Source organism: Brienomyrus brachyistius, chromosome 13 (assembly GCF_023856365.1).
Source record: "Brienomyrus brachyistius isolate T26 chromosome 13, BBRACH_0.4, whole genome shotgun sequence".
NCBI lineage: Eukaryota > Metazoa > Chordata > Actinopteri > Osteoglossiformes > Mormyridae > Brienomyrus > Brienomyrus brachyistius.
The window spans coordinates 23,463,251-23,479,052 of record NC_064545.1 but is presented as its reverse complement, the minus strand read 5'-3'; the positions used below and the strand labels follow the sequence as shown (position 1 = coordinate 23,479,052).

General features: G+C 51.1%; 1 protein-coding gene across 1 annotated transcript in view; it reads right to left on the bottom strand.

Moving 5' to 3' along the window:
* Nucleotides 1-15,802, bottom strand: part of LOC125705880 (neogenin-like) — a 67,685-nt gene that overhangs the window by 36,336 nt on the left and 15,547 nt on the right.

Genomic DNA, 15,802 nt, shown 5'->3' with positions numbered 1-15,802 from the left:
GATACGGGTGGATGAAGAATAGAGGGAAGTTCAGGGAAGGGATAAAGCCTGAATGAGAGACACAACCACGAGGGTTTAGAGTGAAAAACAGAAAATGAAAAACACAGGAGGGGAGGGTGGTAGATAAAAAGCCTGAAGTCAGAGGAGTGAGGATATCAGAGTCTGACAACTGACAGATGGGTCTCAGTCTGGAAGATGCTTTTCTTCACAAGAAATCCTTTACCATCTGATGGTAGGACTTTTAAAGAACAGCCTTTGGACATGTGAAAATTAAAGAAACTATCGAGAACAATGGTGATGTGGAATGATGACAGAGGCTGGCGATCTCTGAGAAACCGGGCACTGGGCCTGACCAAATCACAGCCCAAAGCAGCCCGGGGCCAATTCCTGAGAGGGGGGGTTTGGGGGGGGCGGGGAGTGTTGGTGTTCCAGGAGGATGTTTAGGGAAGGAGTCTTTGGGCCTTTCTGCCTGCATTCAGACAGCGTCAGAATCTTCTGCATGTGGGACCCAGAGCTGTCTGGTTAAGGTACGTCCATAAAAACCCAGAACCGGGAGGAGGAACAGAACCTTCCCCACTCAACCTGAACTGAAACACACGGAGGATGTTACTTGACACCAAGTGACTTGAAAGGCCTGCTTCCCAAACAGGTCTGGGAAGTGGTCGATTCCAAATGAGGAGGGGCTGTCAGATAAAGATGTGACACATCTGACAAATAAACGAGGTGACCTCCCCTCCCCCTGTCTGTCACCAGGCTTCCCCCGCCACAGGGTCCTGATTGGCTGGCTTGCGGTCTGCAGCCCCCCATCCTCCCACCTCCCTGGCTGGTCTCTCCATCTGCCAGCAGACGCCACGCACAGAAACCAACAGGGATCTGAGAGGGAGGAGGGAATCGAGCCTTAAGGGGGAGGGCTGCTAACTCAGAGCGTACATCCTCCTCACTTACACCTCACTTACATTAGGTATTTATAGTATATCTTTGTGGGGGACTCAATTAATTTCTACGGCATAAACCTAATCCTAACTATGACAACCTTAACCCCTACCCAGCCCTAACCTTAACTACTATTAAGCAAACAAAATTCAAAACTTTTGGCAATTTTTTTTATTGTAGTCACAGATTTTTATAAAATTGAGTTTTACTGGAAAAACGCTCCCACAAGCTTTAAATAACAGGTTTTTATCACACTATAGGGACATTTTATCCTCACAGTGTAATATATACATGCCCACACAGATACATGCAGCTTAGGTATGTAATTAAGGACCACTACGGCACAAATTGCATCCCGGCAGGGCACCCCCGTACTCTCCCGCTTGAGCACTGCCCGAGCTGCCGGCGAGGGCCACAGCAAATACCCTAGACAGAGAGAGCAAAAGCTTTTAAACTGCAGCCAAGTCCATTTCAGCCAGGGGTGGGGGGATGAGTGTGCGTCTTCGATAACGTCTTCAACGGGCGATGAAGTCCAAACAGGGACCAGCAGCTTCTCCCTGCCAAAGTGCGGAGAATCGCTCTATTTCCAGGGTCCTCATCAGACCCAAAGCCCAGGAGTGCCCTGCAAGCCCCACCCACAAGGAACGGATGTCAGACATTTGGCCCGTTCGAGGTAGGCGACTCCTGAGACACGGGACCACAGGACAACGGAGCTCACCATTTCATTATGAAATCACTGCCCCCCCTTCCCTGAAACCCAAGAAGAAACTATGGTAACCCCCACCCCCCAGGACCTAAAAGCTGCCAGGACACCTTGGTGTTTCCAGGGCCCCCAGGATCAGAGGACGGAAACACAGCCGCCGTTCAGTAACTAGGAGCTGGAGCTCCATCACCACGGAGCAAATGTGAACAAAAATATACAACTAAGGGTCCATAGAGGAAGTCCGACTCATCTGCTGAAAACAGAGCAAGCAGCAAGGGAAAGGAAAGGAGACTGACTGATGTCATCCAGCAATGGGTCAAACATGCGTCCATCACACTGCTAAGCCGAAGGATAAACCAATAGGGGGCGAGGGGCGGGAACAAAGAGAAACCGTGTGCAAGACACTGTGTGATTCCAGTGCTCAGGCCGGGCTCCTCTGGCGACCCACCCACTGCATTTTCCTTTATACAGCAGCAACAAAGCTGACGTAACGTGATCTGCCATGTATCCCTCAGGGAAACGCAGCATCACGGCTCATACATAGGATACGGGAAATCGATTCCTCCCAGCTGCACCTGAGGCCCATGCTTCGGTCACGTGTCAGCGACGGACGGGTCGGCGCCGTCACACGCCTGCCACGGGCTCACGGACCCCCAGCTGATGGATGGGATCTGACTTTATGTGAACAAACGGCCGCCAAACCAAGTGCTGTCCTCGAGCGTGCACAGGCCGACAGGTCGTTGTCTTTTAAAAAAAAAAAAAGCGCACTCCCCCTTGCAGATAAAGCAGAAGATGTGTGTGTGTGTGTGTGTGTGTGTGTGTGTGTGTGTGTGTGTATGCAATGGCCCTTTGGAGCAAATCTCCAGCAGCACGCGAGGCACATGAAAGCCAGCCAGGCTCTGATGGGACCTGGAAAATGCTTTAAAGAGCTCCGGCAAAAGTGTGTGTGTGTGTGTGTGTGTGTGGGGGGGGGGGGGGGGAGGAGTGTGTTTGGTGAGCTAAGCAGAGGCCCTGAGTCCCAGTGCCGGCCTGAGGCCGTAAGATGCAGTGCTTTCCACACAATGAGCGGCAGCTAAGCTAAGCTAAGCTGAGCGGAGCAGTGCCGGCTCAAGCCAATTTGATCTGAGGGCCCGCCCCCCCCCCCCCCCCACACCTTACTCAGCCAGCCCCACCAGCCCCGGTATTAAAACCTACAGTACCAGATGCCAGTACAGACAGATAAATGAAGACCTAACTGGTCTAATATGGCTAACAGGGGTGGGACTTTTTGGCTAGCATACACACAGGCACAGTGGCCAGTAGGGGGAGCCCTGCTAATAGGGCGCTGCTTGTATTAAAAGGTAGCATTACATGGGGGGGAAAGATGACCCAGGGAAATATGCAAGGTACAGGGAAAAGCTTGTTAAAACAAAGCCAGTGCACACAGACGAACACAAACGAGGTTAGTTAGATTCATGCAGCCGATCAGATGCAGCCCCTAAATTGAGTGACAGGATACGTAGCCCCGCCCACCACCTGCCACAGCAGAAGTGATGAGAGTGCAGGTTTATCTGCTGGCTAAAAAGCATGGAGACGTCTGACAGTTTGATCACATGTGTGTGTCTGAATATGCGTGTATCTGCAAAGAGATGCCAGCAGGTGACAGGGTAGCTGTGCCTGTCCGTATACCCGCTCCCTGGCATATGGACGTCAGTTTGCCAGCCCTTCCGCCCAGCTCGCCCGTCTCCCTCGCTTTGATCACAGCTGGAAGCCCAGCCGGGCTGCACAGCTCTCCACAGCAGCGCTGACTAGCACAAACTAGCCCGATTTTTCAAAGATCACGAGCGAGAGCCAGAAAGAGGACAGTTCACAGCAGAGGGTCTCTCTCTGGGCCTGAAGGGAAGACCGTGCCAAAATGCAGCCACTGAGCAGCCCTGTGTTTCACTGCAAAATCATGCCGCGCGCCCCTGTGAATGTGAGGCAGGGAGATGAGCTGAATCGGTGAATGGAGTTTCAGTGGAATGAGCCGGAAGGTTACTAGATTTTTTTTCCCAAAAGTTGTTGAGTCGGGTTTTACCTCCAGGAGCCTCTCATTCACCGAACTAAAGCTCTAGCTGTCTGTAGATGTAATGCTATGGCTGATCAGTGGATAGAGACACACCAGCAGCTGGCTTGAGGACAGACTACTGAAGAGAACAGAACATCTTCCTCTTGCATTTATCTTAAATAATCTCCCTGTTGACTGCGTACCGATAGAGAGGCATCCCAAAAGCCTTCGTTAAAGCATTTGGATTGTATGCAGGCCGTACTCGAGCGGTGACCTCACCGATATGGCCTTGCTTCTTAGCAGGGCTGAAAGGGTGACCAAACCGAACTGGTTGCGTGACGACCATCTGACTGGTCAAAATGAAGGGAGATACTGGTGTTCTGTGCATGGATTATCTGAAGGAAAAAGCGTATAATCTATATATCATTCATTAATAGTAGCATCACACATCATGATGCATTCCAGAAAACTCGGAACTTCCAACCTCCTACTTGTAAAAGGACTAAGTACTATAGATCGGAATGGATTTATAATGCAAATTCACGTTAGCGTTTGATACTTGCATAACACAGCGATTCTCAAACATGTTCCAGTGAAAATGAATGCATGGTAAAAAAGATAAATAATAATAGTAATTCATGATGTACACCGTGTGTAACAGTAAATAAGCATCTCTTAGGTTTTATGTCACTGTCGCTTTCCAAACCCAGCATCCCCTTTTCCGAGTCGACCGTTCTGCAGTGGAAAGACGGCATTCGTTTTTACATATCCCGTCTCACGCTGCTTTGAGACACGTATATATAGACATATATGCACACATATGGAGGTGAGAGTGAAGCCTGGGGTCTAAATGCAAGGTCAGCTGTCCATCCAGTGCTCCTGGAACATTTCGGGGTGTTAAGAACCCAACGGAGATGTGATTACCCTGCTGAGCACAGCACTGAAACCGGCGACCTTCCGATCACAGGCACAGAGACATACCCCGCAGGGTTACGGGTGAGAGGCAACAGCAGGCTGGAGTGTGACATCATCAGGCGACATCAGGAGCCCTGCTGGCTGAGGGATGCCATGACCTCGGAGAGCACAACATAGCCAAGTAGGAGAATCACAGGAGGGCGGCAGGTACCCCATGGAAGGAAGGGCACTGCTGTCTGTTCCTACCACAGGGTCACCACAGCTACGTCAGCTACCACAACACAACGGGAATGAGCACCGCTGTCATAGAGTCATGGGGTAGTGACACGGTGGAAGAGCTGAAGCGGGAAGATCCTGACGAAGACCTGCATGTCTGGCCAAAACCAGAACCAGAACTGGGATCTCCAGCTAGCCTGGCCCGGGACAGTGCGTCTCACTCCACAGTGAGAGAGAGAAACACACCCACCCAACAGTCTCCTGGGGCAAAATGGAAAGAGGAGCTAGAGGCAAAACGCACACACACATGCACGCACGCACAGAGACGCGCACACACACAGGCAGGTGGCAGAAAGCCAGGGGGACCCCTGCCGGCTTGCACACGGTGCCCAGGCAGCTGTGCCACAGCGATACGAGGCGGCCAGCCTGAGGGTGCCGAAGATTCTGAGAGTTGGATCGTTCCAGCTCACTCATCTGGGATATGGAGAGCAGAAGAGGAAGTGTGAGCGTTTGGGGGGGGGGGGGGGTGGGCGCCAACATCAGAGTGATGTCCCAATCCACCCCGCTGCTATATAATTGGATTTCAACGTAAAAATACCACCGCAGTCATCCTCTTGTGGCAGAGGATGGGGCGGGTTCATGAGCAGAATGACTGACAGGTCCAGCAACCACAGGGATTGGCCAGCTGGCATCTCCTTCGTTAAAGTGAACGGAACAGTCAAACATGCACGAAATCGGTACTATCAGACGACTTTATTAAACCAATGACCAGCTAACTGCACTTGATCTGCATCTGCGACGTGGCTGAGGAGAGAGCATGAGGAAGACCCAACTAAGTAGTTGGCGAACTGCATCACTAAAGGAGAAAAGGGGCTGTTTATAAGGGAGGTGCAGCATTAAATGCAGACGCATTTAATACCCCATCCAATAATCAGCCCCGTTACACCGGTAACCACACCTAGGGGGCAGTGCGTGGCTCAGAAACTCTGTTTGTGATTGAAAGGTCGCCAGTTCAAACCCTAGGGTTGGCAGAGTAAATTCACCCGTGGGCTCCTGGGCAAGGCCCATAGCCCCATCTGCTACAAAGATGCACATCACACTGCATAAAACAATCTGCTAAAGAAATAAATAAAGTATAAATGCAACGAACTTATTCCGCTGATGTGATTCAGATCCCCAAAATGAGGACCTGAATAAAGACCCATCACAACAGGCATTCAGGCCGAGCAGAATGACCCGGAACCGATCCCCCAGCATCTGGGTTGGGGCAGCGTGGAAACGCCACACACCATCAAACGACTATTTAGGAGCTGAGTGACGTCACGGGGGTGAAAATCCAGCTCATGGCTGCAAAGCTGATGAAGTAAAATGGGCAAAACCGCAGATGGTTTTTCCGGGGCTCATGCAATAAACAGACAGGGCAGGGTAGGGCACCCCCCAGGCATTCCTGATTGGCTTGTGCAGGGTTCCCGGAAAGGGGGAGGGGCCAGACGGCCCGAGAGCAGAAGCAGACAAAGACGTCTCAATCTGACCATGGGGAGGGGGGGGGGGGTGATTCTCCCTAAATCTAAATCTCAGCCGAAACAGAGCCGACTGAGCCTCTTCCCCACTCTCAATGTACAACCCCCACCCTGCCCCATTCTGCAGCAGACGCTGTAAGGCTGGGGGGGTACCCTGCCTTCATTTACAGTCTCTCTAATCCCCTTTGATCACTTCCGTATACCAGAAGCGTCCAGCCACCCAGCCCACCCCCCACCTCAGGACAGGTGTCCCAGCCTCTCTGCAGGGTCTGAGTGTGGCGGGGGGGGGGGGGGGGGGGGGGGCACCTGCCATCAGGTTTGGACTCACTGGGCGACCATGCAGATAATGCAGCGCCTCTGAATCTTAATGAAGTACGGAAAACAGCGGGTTTCTACAGAATGAGCCAGACCAGCCGCATACTAGAGGGGTCTCGGGTACCCAGCTCAGGGCGGGGGGGGGGGGGGGGGGGGGGGAACAGAGCGTGTAAACAGGGGCCAGAGATGCGGCAAGCGGCACACAGCAGCTTTGCAGGAAGGTAACCGGATGGGCAGACCGGGCCCCTGGTGTGCTGGCAACAGTAACCACACCAGTTACCCTGGTAAAGGCCAAAAGCGGCACTCTGGTTCACAGAGCTGTAAGATCCACCATAAATCACGCCCACCTGCTGGATTCAACGGCCCAGGTGGTCCATCTCACCACCCCCCTCCCCCGGAGGGACAGCTTGCCTTGCTTTCGCTCCCAAACCTATCCTGCTACTCCGTAGCCCCCTCCCCACTCTCATTTAGGCACGCCCCAGCCTCTGGTCCAGTGCAGCACCAACAATCAGGGCTGCCGCTGTTGAACAGGGAGACAGCAGCAATTAATGGTGTGTGATTCTGGATGAAGCACCCCGATGGTACACGCACGCACACACGCACGCACACACACACACACGCATGCACACGCACGCACACACACACACGCACAAACACGGGCATGCTGCCAAGCACCGACCAAGCAGCACCTACAGGTCCAGCCATACAATGAGAACCTGCCAGACTATGTGATTTGGGGAGGAGGGGAACACCCGGGGGTGGGGGGAGGGGTGCGTTGCAACTGTTTCCATGGTGACCACCTACCAATTGACAGGTGCTTCACTATCCCCCAGAGACTCTCGTCTGAGTCGGTTTTGAGGGGGGGGGGGGGGAGCTTGGACTGAACGGCCCCCAACCCCCTCTAAATTTACCAACCCTTTGTTACACCGCCTCTGTCGATGACTGACAGCCCTGACTCCCCAGGGGGATTCAGACCGTTTACCATCTTTTTCATGAGCAAATGTATGAAGGACAGAAGCTCTGGTGACTACTGCTCTGCTAACAGGTTCCTCCAATGGGATTTACAGTCTAACCCATTCATACCAGTGGCACGTTACTTCACACATTATCTACCTTGCTGAAAAGGCACAGTGCGCCCCATTCGAAGCCACCGGCGACATCATCAGCCTTGCCCCCTGCCGCTGTGGTCACATGACCAAGGAGACCCCAGGGATAACGGGATTGAAACACTCACTGTGTGTCTTTAAACACGTCTGCTAATCGCCAATAGGAAATGCGCTGGGACTTATTTAACCTTGACTCTGGGTCGCATATTATCCTTAGGCTGGGTGCAGAGCTCTTTGACACTCTACTTAAGGCCATGTTTTCAGTAATTTATAAACACATTCATAACGCGTTATAAATGTCATAAAAAGACATAACGCATTATAGCCATGTTACCCAGAGCACTACCTGATCCAGCGCCAGTTACTAAAGTTCTACTAAAAAATAACTTATCAGGCTGGTAAAACAAAGAGCAAAAATCTACCTCATCAAAATGCCTAGACAGTGTAAATGAGACTGGAATAGGGCCATTTGTAGTACCGTTGCCTCACACTGCACAGCTGTAGGTTCGTATGCCACCCCAGCCCTGCATGTGCACACTCTGCGTGTTCTCTCCATGTTGCACAGGTTTCCATGCCGACATACAGTGTGGTGAACTGGAATCCAGAAATTACCGTGTGAGTGAGTGAGGGCGCCCTCTGATGGAGCCCTGTGCCCTGAGATAGGATCCAGAGCCCCAGTGACCCTGTACTGGATAAGTGGTTGGAAGATGGATGAATATATACAGATAACTGCAATTATAATGCATGACACATACACTTCCCCTCGCAGTAAATGATTTTATCATTAACTGGCTCTCCTTCTAACTCTCATACCACTATAGATAAAGCTTGTAAAATAATTAAGCTGCTTTGACCTTTCGGACATTAATAAAGATTTCCAGCACCGGACCCTTGTAGGGCTACAGTTAGCACCATCATTAATTCCCGGTACTGCATCGGTCACGGCCCACTGACGGATCCCGGTAAACCACTCTGCGTACTCACAGTCCTCACAGAAGCAAGCTGATCGATCCTGATCAAAAATAGACCAACGGGGGTAGAGCCTCATCCTCCAACCAACGGCTGGTCTGCCTAAAAGCAGGCCCCCCAATGTGGTATCCCAGCATTCCCTCTAGGCCGCGCTAAGGTGCGTCTCACTCTGGACGTCTGTCATGTTTGAATCCCTGACGAAGAAACAAGCTGTCTAACAACATGCAGACACTAGATTCTCTCTTTACCTACAAGGAGCACCTCATGACCCTCAAGATCTGTTCCAAGACCACCACTTCTATCCCATACCACTAGATGTTCTCTGAATGCACCTAGTGTTACTCTGTGTCTATTTATTAGACTAGCTGTTCATTAGGTTCCTTCTTTCTTTGGGAGAATAGTCCCAGGGGCTTCTGCTCCAATACTCTTTACGCCTGGGCACTGACCGGAAGCTCAGCCTAGTTGCACTTATGCCCAGTATACTCCTTGATAGCCGTATGTCTATAATGTGCCTCACTTGGACCTCAGCTCGCTCTCCTGCAGTAATCCAGGAAGACTCGTTTTCTGTAGCTAGTTTTCAGCTCCCTGTCCCTCCCTTAAAAAGCATTCTAATTGTAAGCTGCGCCGCCGTTTAATTACAGAGCTCGTTTGGAGCCGATCTCGCCGAGGGGGCTAAATGGAGGGAGCCTGAACAGAGGATTGCTCTAGCCTCTCCCAGACTCTGTGACACATGCATGCAGGGGTATGAGCTCCAGCCAACGCGTGTCCACCCAACAATGTCAAAAGGAATGCGACGCCTGCCCTCTTCAGTTCAGTGACTGCGGCAACAGGGGGCCCCGGTGCAAATGCATGGCTTGATTGGTTTGAGTGGGATAAACACTGCCACTGCGTGCTGATTTTTACCTCCTTACGCTGAGATTAACAAAAGGCACGTGTTGCTACTAGAGACATGATTTTCCATATGTGGTGCCAAGCAGCTGTTCCCAGTAGCCAGGATGGTGCCTATGCCAGCCCATGCTGGGGAAGCGGCTGGAGGCCAGAACCCGTCATCCAGAGAGGATGTCCAGCAGACCATCCAACTTCAACCACATATGGAGAGATGGAGCCTGAGACGGTGCAGAGATGGTGCCACAGGAAGCTGGAGCCTCATCGGTGCAGACAGTCAGGAAGCCTCGAGGTACGAGACGTGATGTTCTGTCTGTCAGTTGGACCGGATTTGGGGAAACACCCATGTGTGTCTGCCTGCTGCTGGAGTAGGGCATGTGATCATCCAAGCCACAGGTTTTGCGGCTGTTACCCTAAGCTCTTTCCTAGTAACATCAAAAACACAAAACCCCTTAAGCCCCCCTCCCATCACCCCGGGGGATAATCCTCTCGTTGGTGGTCCTGGGAGGGGAAGATTGAGGGGGGCGGGGTAGCCGGCAACAATATTACGTTGTGTCATTTGAAGGGAATCAGAGGGTTAAGGTGAAGTTAAGGCGCATTTTTTCCAGATGGAATAAGAAGTGATTGAGACAGAGAAAGAAAGAGGACTGGGAAGAAAGAGGGAGACAGACTGGGAGAACAAGAAGACCCCTGTGAAAAGCAAAACCTGCTGGGCCAGCCGTAGCCTTTCCATGAACAGACTGCGTACAGCAGGGATCCTGGGGCTGGTTGGCACCTAACTGTTCTTCACGGTACCAAAACACCTGGAGAAACACAACGCGACGCGACGCGAGATCCGAAGCTCGGCGTCGATGTCGCCGTGATTTCACTCGAGGGCACCTCCATGCAATCGATTTCTCAAGGACTTACTGACTGACTCAATCTCCTCTCAAATTAATTCCAGCGTAATTGCAGGTTTCATTTGCCTCCTGATAAGTGAGATCTTCTGAGGCATGTGCACTTTACATGACTAGATATCGAAAGTCAACAAACCCACATTTATGCGTATAAGAAAATTAGTCTGTGGTGTTGATGCCACTGAAAACACAATAAAAATGCAAACAGTTTTTATTTTTCTTTTGGGGGGGGGGGGGGGGGCACTTAAAACTTAATACATCAAAAGATCTTTAGGTAAGACTGGCAGTTCATCTCTTTTTCTAGACAAAACCCTTATTCAATGCAAGAGCTAACTTTCAAGGAAAAATAACCGACTGCTTCTGGAAGGAGTCACCAGTTAGCTGGAGAAAGCAAGACCATGTAGGCTCTGATGGACAAGAGGCATGACAGGAGAGGCCCAGCAGTGTGTTGGAAGCAGATGGAAGAGCTGGAGATGGGGAAGCAGTGTAATTACTGCACAGTGAGCACGCAAGGAGCAGCAGTCGGGGCAGCAGCACCACGGCAGATCAAAGCCACTGTGGAGCCCCTCATCAGCAAGGCGCCAGAGACCAGCCTGGGCTGTTACTTCTAATTTCTACCAATCATCTCTGAGATCTGAAAAGGCCCAAGTTCAGCCTCTCAGCCATCATAGCAGGTGCTGGTGGACACTTTCCTGGATCACATGACCCATCCAAATTCAGGGATGTGGCTTTCTTAGAAAGCATTCTGCTAACCATCAACAAGCCCTGTCAACAGCTCTTGGATTTAGCGCAGCCCACAGGGCCAGAGTAATAACCTATTAAGTACGTGGATTTATAAGGTTACATAACAACTACAGACCTGATCAACATTCAAACCCCTGAACCACGTCATACTGCCAAGGCTTTGAGCGATGCTGTTGGCTGTGGTTTCATTGATCTCTGTGATGGATACAGACTGCAAGGTTTCAGGGCAGTGCTCAGCGTGGCACCGTGGGGAGCAGCAGGTGTCACCCAAACATGAGCTCTGACAAGCCAAAAAGGAAGAGGGTCATCCAGAGTTCAAGCGGAACTCGCCGGCCCATCCTTATAGCATTCACGCTCAGAAATAAACCAGGTGCAGGATGTACGAGACACACAGCATTCTTGCGGCAATCACAAGCAGCCAGGGGTCAGACTGATACAGCCACAGACACATTCACGCACACGTCATTACAGCAATCTGTAAATAACCACAGGCCTGTGTTCTCTTTTGGCAACTCCTCCTGGTTGACGGTGGCACGTGGTGCTTTGTGGTTTATACGGAGCCTATTTTACGCCCGTCAAAAGCCACACAAATCCAGCATCGTCCTCCTCCTTCTTTGGCCAGAGAGGAGCTGTGTCACCTCAAAAAAAGATTTAACGGCAAGAAAAACACAGGATCATCCAAGATTGATGCCATTTCTCTCTCGCTCTCTCAACAGGAGGGTTTTATAAGGTCCATATACGGTTTATAAGGTGTGCTTCACCTGATAGCTGCCATTTTTACATTTATTTATTTATTTATTTAGCAGGCGACTTTTATCAAAAGCAGGATACTTTTTTTTTTTGAGAAAGCAGGGTCAGACAATCCCATGAGCAACTGGAGGTGAAGAGCCTCGCTCAAGGATGCAATGGTGAAATCACTCTGCCAACCCTGGGACTTAAACTGACAACCTTCTGATCACAAGCTCAGACTCCCAACCTGCTGAGCCACATACCACCCACATTTTGTGTCCAAACTATTCATCTCTCCTGTCTTCACCCACAAGTGTGCGGTCAATCCATAACCTGCAGCTCTTGGCCAATTAAAGGCCACATTACAGTCTTCAGGGTGTCACATGACAAATGCAGGTCTTCTAATTAAGGAAAATAGACCACTGTCCACATCATCAGCAAAAGGTTCCTGAGATATTCTGTTCCACCACTGGTTCTAATAGAGCCATCATTAATTTGGGGTGGGGGGGGTGGGGGTGATGACTGCCATTCATGTATTCTGTTTCATGCATAATCACCAATGACCTCTGACCTGCCTTCACCAATAGTGCTGGAACGTCAAGAAGAAATCATGACCTCTAGTGACCATGAGGCAGAGCTGCATGGGCCCAGATCTTTGTTTGTCAGCAACAGCTGAAATGTAACCAAACCCAGTATGGTATGATCATTAGTAGGAGAGAAATTCATTAACAGCCAATTAAAAATCACTGCCTCGTGCTGGATTCACATGCATATTGCAGATGGAAGACCTAAAACGAGTGATGGTTAAGCAGTCACTTGTTACCCAAATAGCACTATGGACACCTGACTCATCCATTTCACTAATCTATTAGCTGCAAGGTGTTTTGCAGACTGGTGGACAGGCGTGAGCCTAATCTGGTTCACGCAACCCAAGGCTGAGCTTCAGGAGAAGCCCTTTGAAAAAGATAACTTCTGGCCCATGGAGCAGATTTGTGCAACGGCAGCCTCACTGGGTCATCAGACACAAAAGGGCCAGCAAGCATACAGTCAACTCCACTGGCAAACACCCATCTCCAGAAGGATTAAGCAAACAGGATGTTCCACTGGCCGTGAGGCTGATCGATGGTGCGTCAGTGCTCATGGAATGAGATGCTCCATCACAAGAGCAGTCAATAATCCCACTGCAGATACCAATCATACCAATCAAATCAGGAGTCACTCTAAAAGGATAGGACCTACTGAACCAGATCTTCTTCTGATGTTCACCTTGACCCAATCATCACCTTGTTGTCAGTGGTGACACTTCAATGTGAGACCCAAATGAATGCAGCAGAGTGTCGTCTCGGTCTTCTTGCTGTATAAATATGATTATAGCCATCTTGAGAAAACCATGCCCCATCAGCAGTTGGCTGGTTTTAAGAAAAGTACGACATGAACCCAAACCCCGTCCTTCCTGTATTCTTCCTGTGACCCCAAAATCCAAAAGAACAATGAAACAGTTGAAGGTTTTCCTATTACTATGATGTCTTTAACACTGATCACATGGAGACAATCCTAACTTCTAACTGACACCAACCTCTAGGATTACCAGTGTGCCGACCAAAGCCAACCTCTCATGTCAGCAGACTACCAAGTGAGCTGAGAGCCATCCGACCCTAATCATACAGACCATTATGCTGCTGGTATTAAACATCCAGACCACTAGCAAGCCAACACCAGCATCCTTCACCAGCAGGAACAATGACAATCACCCTGCATCCCAATTCAAGTGCAGGAGCTCCAGTGAATGTTAGATAAGACCAGAGATGGATAGTTCAGGTCCAGAAAGTACAAATCCAGACCAAGATTTTGCTTCAACCAATCAGCTGAGTAAAAGAGTCACAGAGTACTCAACTGATTGGTTGAAACAAAATCTTGGTCTGGATTTTTACTTTCTGGACCTGAACTATCCACCTATGTATAAGACTAAGACCTTCACTGCAAAGACTAAACACAAATGGCACAGCTAAAAGCAGTCAGCTTACACTTCTTGCTGCACCATTTAGCCCCACATCATATCTTGTTGAGGACGTGTCTGAAACACCATTCATAAACAAAGAGATCCAGGTACAGATCAACCCGACAGAATTTTTCAGCTAAACCACTACGAAGAAGAGCCGCGGGGGGGACATGGGTCTTACTCCAGACTCTGCCTGCTCTCGTGTCACCACCCCCCACCACCCCCCTCACAGACAGGACAGGTTTACAAATCAGTTGGTCATGTGATCCTGGCCCCTCGATCACTGGGCAGCCTGAGATGGAGAGATAATGGGTTCCCCAAGGACACGGTCAGCTTAGATGTTGGGAGTAGGGTGCACACACACACACTCAGAAACACATATACGGAAAAACACAGACACATATACACACGGAAACACACATGGACACGGACAAACAAAGACATATATACGGAAACACACATGGACACGGACAAACAAAGACACACATACACTCGTACACGGATGCACACAGGTAAGCACACACAACCACACACGGTCTTTGTTGGAGCCCAGCTCCCACATATAAGATCCATCACAGCGCTGTCAAGCCCTGCGCCGGTTTGTCCGTACGGAACTCCGAGAGCGAAGCCCTGCGCCGGTTTGTCAATACAGGACTCCGAGAGCGAAGCCCTGCGCCGGTTTGTCCGTACGGGACTCCGAGAGCGAAGCCCTGCGCCGGTTTGTCCGTACGGGACTCCGAGAGCGAAGCCCTGCGCCGGTTTGTCCGTACGGGACTCCGAGAGCGAAGCCCTGCGCCGGTTTGTCCATACAGGACTCCGAGAGCGAAGCCCTGCGCCGGTTTGTCCATGCGGGACTCCGAGAGCGAAGCCCTGCGCCGGTTTGTCCGTACGGGACTCCGAGAGCGAAGCCCTGCGCCGGTTTGTCCGTACGGGACTCCGAGAGCGAAGCCCTGCGCCGGTTTGTCCGTACGGGACTCCGAGAGCGAAGCCCTGCGCCGGTTTGTCCGTACGGGACTCCGAGAGCGAAGCCCTGCGCCGGTTTGTCCGTACGGGACTCTGAGAGCGAAGCCCTGCGCCGGTTTGTCCGTACGGGACTCCGAGAGCGAAGCCCTGCGCCGGTTTGTCCGTACGGGACTCCGAGAGCGAAGCCCAGAACTCTTAGACTGAAGCCCGTTATTTAGCTTGGTAAAGAAAGATCCAATGAACATTCCCAATGCAGCCACAGAATCATGTGACCCGACGGCAATGGTGAGCAGAAATGGGGGGGGGGGGGGGGGGGGGGGGGGGGGGAGAAGAAGAAACAAATTAATCTGGGGCAGGAGGCCCGGGATGGAAGATCTGAGCTGGGAAAACAGGCAGCAGGAACAGAGACAGACCTACAGTGAAGGGAGGGGTGAGGACAGAGCCCCAGCCCAGGCTCCCCTCCCCCGCCAAAATCACTAAATGAGGAGCTTGGGATGAATTATTCATGGCTGCCCTTTGCTTCCTGTCAGTGGCTTGACTGGATGAAATGATATTTATGGAGTCCCATGGGTAGAGGGGACGAGGGGGGACAGGAGTTAACCGATGAAGGGGAATGGGGTGCAGGTGGGGGGGGGGGGGGGGGTCTCTGCACAGGCAGGTGAAGAACACAGGAGCCTCGAGGAAAGCAGACAAGCAGTAGATTGGGGGTGGGAGGGTATAATGAACAGGCGATGACCAGCTGCAACATCCATAATTCAGCTGGGGGGGATGACTGCAGGCTTTACAACAGGAGATGGCACACTAGGGGCAGACTGGGATGACTGGAAACAGCCTCTGATACAGGAGGACCTGTGGAAACGGAAGGACCTGTAGAAGGAGGAGG